Raw genomic sequence first — 7,021 nt, 5'->3', positions numbered from 1 at the left:
GAGGGGAGGGGTGGGGGATGGGGGGTGGAGGGGAAAGAATGGAAACGCAAAAGCATCAAGCCCACTTTGTTTACATAGGTGACAATAAAATTATTATTCTGTTTACAGCAAAAGGCTACCTCATATTTACTGCATAAATACACCTTTCTGCTGCTTTAGCCTTAAAGGTGGCTGTTGATCTATGGTACATACTTTTTATGTGTACTAAATATGTAAGTGATAGTTCACCACTGCATACGTTATAGCAAATACTCGTTTAAGATGAAGCATCCATTTGAAATTGAGACACTTCCAAACATTTCTTTCAAAGGTTTTATTTTTCTGTCTAAAGGATTATGGGCACTGTTCACGAAAACAAATACATCTGCAGAAGAGACAAAAACGTGCATGCCTATGTTAAACATAAAGCAGCACAAGCTGCAGCAGGTAACTACTTAGCACTGGGATGCAGTGGAAAAAAAAAAAAAATCTAGTAATGCTCCTTCAATAGGCCGATCCAAATAAGCAAAGAACCCTTTAAAGGAGGAGGCACAGACTGAGCTCGGGATTTTTCGTATCTACAGACAAAATTAATATTCTGCAACGTTGGCTCAGCCTTGATTTCCCCTATTCACCAGCCTGTCCTTGCCAGGACGCTTCACAATAAAACTCGTTTGAGTAGAAATGGTTCAAATATCTGCTCAGAGAGATGTGTTTTTCTCCTAACAATAGTGGAGATAAGGTTAAACCTGGAGCAAGAGTATCGCTTCCTCCCGTTCCCCCTCCCCAAAATACTCCATTTGATTTAATCATAAGGGACCTTGTGAGGGTTTTTCACTCTCCTCCAAGGAGAGGTCACTGTATTTATTTACGTGCTACAAAAGTTAGGCCATGAGGAAGACTTGTATGTGGAGGAAGAGCCAAATAACTTTCTGCTGCAGTGGATGGTAAATCTGCTGTTGTTACACCATTGGCAATACTTTGCTTTTAGCCAGCTTTCAGAGAGTGCCAAAAACCACATTTGGATCCTACCTCTGCCCTTTGCAGGCCTCCTTTTTCAGCCCGGCTTTGCCCTGCACCAGTGCTATCCTGGAGTTCCTGCTTAGTCATACTTAGTTTTGTGAATAGAGCCCCATAAAAAGTGTTTATAGATCTTGTACCGTTCTTTATAAGAAGAATTATAAAAGAACATGGGAAATCTCATTGAGTCTTAAACTTAATTTAATTAATTTATCTGTAAGAAATGTTTATCTTAAAAAAAAATATATATGTATTCCCCTGTGCTAGATATAAAAGTAATTGGGAAGATATGTACGTGTGCAGATGCACTGATTTTAATTTTCTAGAAGTCTTAATGAGATTTGAGTATTGTTTTAGAAACAAGCTGAGCCTTGTGAAATGCATCGATCTTACTTCGCTTAGTATATCAACAGCCTCTTCTTTAAGATCCGTTGGTTGTGTTACCCCTGTTACAACTGCTGACTGATAACAAGAGGTTGATCTGTTGAACACACTTTTTATATATAAACCCTAGCTGTGTGTGAGCGGCTTCGGCAGCGTTTTTACGAGAATGTTGAGAAGTACCCAGGTCTTTGCTACTGTTGTCATTGAACCAAATGTAAGAGCAACCACCTTTACAAAGGATAATGGTTTTGACTACCTCTTGGATTACTAAGTTAAGCAACAACTGGCTGACAGACATCACCAGACTGGCTTAAACTAGTATGTGTTGCTTGTGGTAATAATAACAATAACCATACTAGAGACCAAAGTGAACACTGATTTCTATATGTCTTTAATACTGTGTCTTATCTAGTGTTTTTAAATTATCTTCAGTAGTATAGATTACCTCATTGTCCAGTTTGACTTGTATGTTGTTTACAAGGTGAAATAAAAGAAAAATCACTTGAATTTTATGTTTTAAGAGAAAGACAGTTGAAGATTTGAAGGTCATTTCACCTATTTACTGTCTTGAGGGACTGAAGCACTGATTGCCTTTCTACATATCATGTATTTTATATTCTCATTTCATGCCTAATGTCTTTTTTTCCTGTCAGTCATGGATATTGTGAGGTTTAAAAGAATTACTTGATTAAAAATAAAACATATAACGTTGGCATTTACAGCAAGCCTTTGAGGTTTTCTTTATTTGCATGATAAAAAAAAAATAATCGTACGGTCACCAGGATGACTTTTCCTATGCACCTATGTTCACTTTGTTTTAGGAGATTATCTTCAGGACAGATAATTTCAGTTATACAACGTGGTGTTGTGGGGAGGGAGAAATAAGTGATTAATCAGACTTGGTTCCTACTAGCAATGCTGCAGAAATTGCACCCCAAACCCAATTCAGCTACAGATATTAAAGTGCCAAATTGCAGCTTTTGGTACTTTCTCTCGGTGAGAATACACTGGCCATCAAAGTTATCACATGTAATACAGAGTAACAGGGTTTTTCTCTGGGATGAAAAGCTTTTGGTATTTAAGTCTCATCCCATCTTTATTACTTCTGCCATAATCTGTAAGCTTGTACAAACCTATTACACGCTAGCTTAAAATGATTTTGAAGAGTTGTTTCGTTTTTAGAAACAGAAGCAGTGTCTGTCATGGAGGCATCCAGAAAACAGGGAGCAGCTGCTTATCAAAAAATGGGGGTTTATTGCAACCAAAGTTGTCCGGCCCTCCTAACAAAAATAAAACAAGTTTGGATGTCCGTTGGGAATGTCACTACCACACAGCTAATGTAAAGAAAGATGAACCAAAACAGGCATACACTCACGTATAAAGGGAAACCTCCCACACAGGACTACCCAAGATATCACTCACCCAAAGGGGTGTGGGCTAGGCTCCCTCAATCTGCAGCAGTATCTTTCGATGACATCCAGGGGGAGGGTCCAACAGCCAGGCACCAGCTCAGCTGGTTCTTGGGCAGTGCCCCAGCTATACCCTAGTGCAAGGGTATAGATGGTTCAGGGGTGCACTGTGGTCATTCTAAATGGCTGAAGGGGCAAGCCCAGACAAAACAGGCTAAGGGGTCTAGACCCTGAGGTGCCAGTTCATCACCATGAGGTTCAGTTTAACAGCTGAAGCTCCAAACCACCCTGGCACACCCTGATTTTGCCTGTCAGGAAGGCTGCACCTGCCACACTGTGATCTACCCTTACCTGGAAATTCCATCTCTAGATTACTGTTGTGGTTTGAGGCTTGGAGTGGGGGTGTGACCTGCCAGCACCGGGGAGCGCCCCGGGTGGGGCTGAACCATTGTATTCCCTCCCCTTCCGGGACACACTCTGATAAGAGGCAGGAAGTGGGTGCTAACTCCACTCCTGCCCTGCAGCTCTGAGGTGGAGGTGTGCTTCGCTCCGTGGGACCTTGGAACAATTCTGAGGGGTTTGTATATCTTGTTTCCTGTTGTATTTTCCCCAACCTTTGTGCATATTTTTTACCTCCCTTTTTCATTTTCTGTTCCCTGTTAAACAATATACTTTATTTTTCATTTAACTTCCAATCGCTTTTCAAAGTCTCTCTCTCTCTCATTGGGGGGGGGGGGGGGAGTACATAGTTCTGTTCCGTGTGGGTCCTGCCCTGAACCTCTTTTTACACGGAACCAGAACAATTACATAAAGTGTATTTATGAATTGGACAGTGTTAGCTCATCATTCTGTACTCAGATATTTGAGGGCTTGTATATAGCCCCAGTGCCTCTGTTTCAATAGAGAACTCTACCTATAGATGATTAATAGTAAAATTCTTCTGCCTTTTATTTAGTAGAAATTGTTACATTTGTGGGGTTTGGTTTGTTTTGGTTTTGTTTGGTTTGGTTTTGTTTGGTTTTTTGATTTGTTTTTTTTATTTGTACAAATCTCTGCATGAAGGGTTACTATCTGCTTACTCCCATCATCCACTCTTCTTGTCACAAAAAACTTCATTTACTCCCTGCCCCCCCCAAATTCATGGCCTCAAAAAAGAGCAAGCTATGAAGATGTGTCCTGTTACATCCTGTCCTGTCCCCACTCCACTCCCAGCCTGTAGCCAAGTGGTTTCATCACTCTCCTGAATGGTGGAAGAGGTGAGTGAATCTCCTTGGCTAAGATCTCCTCCTTGGTCCACTTCTTGGGTCAGCCACAAGGAGCAAGGCTTTCTTTAAAACATCTGACAAGTGTATTCTTTAAACAACACAGCTTACACAGAGCTGTTACACACGCTCCTGGCCTGCCTGACCGCACTGTTTTGGGGAGGTGGAGAGGACACTTTGGGCATGCCACCATCCAACTTCTGGCACCAACCTGCAAGATGACACAGGTGGGAGCAAGCCACCTTGGGGAGCTGTGTGCAGCTCTGGACACACAGATGTAAGAAGCCTTTGGAGGCACACCACACACACCCACAACAGAGCAGTGCCTAGCGATGGCTGAAACAAAAGTGCCTGGAAGAGCAGCTACACCTAATTCCTTCCATCTTTTCTCTGACATGTGCACACATCCCTCCCAGGGTGCCTAGAATTCAGTGGTCTTTATCCTTTCAGTAGCTCTCCCAGACAGTTAAGAACTATTACTTTCACATTGAAAGCAGGAAGCCATGTCTTGTGCACTAGGCAAGGACAGATCATCTGTCCTTGATGATTAATTGAGGTACTAGAGTACCTCAATCAATCCACTGCTGCAAGCCAAGCCCCCTCTTCCTAACTTTGCTGAGAAGAGGTAACTGCCATGTGACATCAACAACATTGATTCATACCAACAAGAAGAAATTCTTGGGTTGAAGCTTCTAAATTAGTCAACAGCATAACATCAAAATCACAACCGCCCTTTGAAATAATTATAAAAGCATCATGTTCACTTGATTCGCTGTTCTGTAGGTCCTAGGACACCTGCTTCCAAGCTATTTCCAGCCTTTCTGTAACCCTAAGCACTGAAACCAATTTAGACTTTCTTGAAAGAGTTGTATTTCTCCTACAATTTGTTAGGACCAGGGGATGTTTATACAAGCCAGCCATTTCAAAATTTCCCTTAATTCATGAATGGCTCCATACCTAGCTCCTTCCCTCCACACCAGTCATCTTTCCCCTAGTAATAAAAATATCCCAGATGCAAAAAAAAATTCATATCCTTTGAAGCTGCTTACATATTTAACACTCTTCCCTGTATACTTGCACGGGAAGAAACTTTGTGGTGGAGAGGAGGGAGTTCATTCTGTGGATGCCCTCCTCCTGTTCTTTAGTATCATTCAGGTGGTGGCCTGATTAAATAATTAAAGACCTTCTCAGCAAAAATCTGCTGTGCCCAGTGGTTTTGCTGTCTGCAATGCTGTTGACCTCCAGGACGGCGAGTGCCCTCAAGAGCAGGTTACTCTGCACCCGTTATTTTTTAGCAAGCATTGGCCACTGCATGATTGCAGAGTAGTTGCTGTGGAGCCCCAGGCACGTTTTCAGGCTGCTGATGCTCAGTTAACATGAAGCTGGTCGATTTTTGTTTCCTGTCTGTTCAATATTTGGCCCTGGGCATTACTTGCTGTGCATCACTTAGCCTAGATATTCAGAGCTGGAGCATCCAAACGGTTCGGAATCCAACACAGATGAACTGGTGTCATTACTCCCATTTTACCTGCCAAGAGAAAGGGAATTAGGCCATAAGAGTAGTGAGTACTCAGCTTAGATATCCATCCAGCTTTAGATGCTTACAACCCATTTTTTTCCAAACAACCAAAAATTGAAAGCCAGAAAGTATCAGTCATTTATGTAGTTTGATCTGCTGCGTGACACAGGCTATTAAATTCAGGGCAGTTACTACTGTATTGAATTCTAACACTGGGCTTTAACCGGAGCCTTGTTTGCTTGGCTGCTTTAAGCATAGTTTCCAGTGCAGTTTCCGATCAAGGCTGAATGCTCTTGAGAAAGAGAGATGCTCTGCTCCGTGACAGCTTGTTTTAATCACCTGCTGCTAATGAGCAGTGCCTCATTTCCAGTTCCTCTGACCTCAACTTCTAGCTCTTTGTCTTTGCCCACTAGAGTGAAAAGTTCCTTTGTGCACCAATAGGAAAATGCAAAGCCCCCCCCCTCCCCCTTTTTCTCAGCAGTAGGCAAATACCTTTTTTTTTTTTTTTTTTAATTAGGAATTTCCCTCTCTTTTAGCATCATTTTGAGAAACTTGCTAGTCTCCTCCTCCAGAGTCCCCTTCAACTTTGATGCTGGAACAGTGTACCCAGCTCTGGCTTTAAAACCAGCCTCTTGTCCTTTGTCAGGCAGCCTGTGGTTCAAAGACTGCATTACCCAAAACAGACACTAGCCAAACAACATAGTCCTACTAGCCATGGCAAGACAGCATTTACTGGGACACTGATGGATGTTGAACACTGCCTTCCTCCTTGCAGGAAAAAAGGCAAAAAAACCTGGGCCAGAAGTATGCGGACATTTCCAGGAATGGAGATTATTAACCAGCAAAACAACTCCCCTCCACAAGGCATGAGGCAGATTAAGTTGAACAGCAATTTCTTTCTTTTGACATCTTCAAGAGTAAATGCCTAGAGATGGTTTGTAGCTGGAAAAGAACCAACAGACTCATCTTGGCTACTGCAGAGTAAATCTGTCACTGGCAGTACTACACAGAATTCAAGGTTTTCAGTCATTCTGGCTTACCACTCAGATTTATATGGGAGGTGGCTTCACTGACACACTCTTGGTCTTCCATATGCTAGAAAACTAGTGCTTTTGTCTTCTTTCCCTTTCAGAAATGTGCTGAATGATCGTGTCCTAGGTTCTTTAAAGCAATTAGCTAAACCCCCACCACCACTCCAAACCCAAACGAAACCAAACAAAACTTTATTTGAAGCATCCAAAATATTTGAGGCAATCGAACTAACTAGACATTTTGGGAAATACTAGCTGAAAGTTACTGGAAGAACTTAAAATAAGTTAAATTTGGAAGTGGTTTAGAAGCTGCCTATGAAAGAAAGCAGCTCTTTCTCCCCCAAGGCAGCACAGCAAGAACGGGGGCTCGAAGCGCAGCAAGTTCCTTTCCTTTTCATCTCTCCTTGACCTACACTG

Source organism: Merops nubicus, unplaced genomic scaffold, assembly GCF_000691845.1.
Source record: "Merops nubicus isolate BGI_N331 unplaced genomic scaffold, ASM69184v1 scaffold1786, whole genome shotgun sequence".
In the NCBI taxonomy this organism is placed as follows: domain Eukaryota; kingdom Metazoa; phylum Chordata; class Aves; order Coraciiformes; family Meropidae; genus Merops; species Merops nubicus.
The sequence above is the reverse complement of the archived record's forward strand: the minus strand, read 5'-3'. Positions refer to the sequence as shown.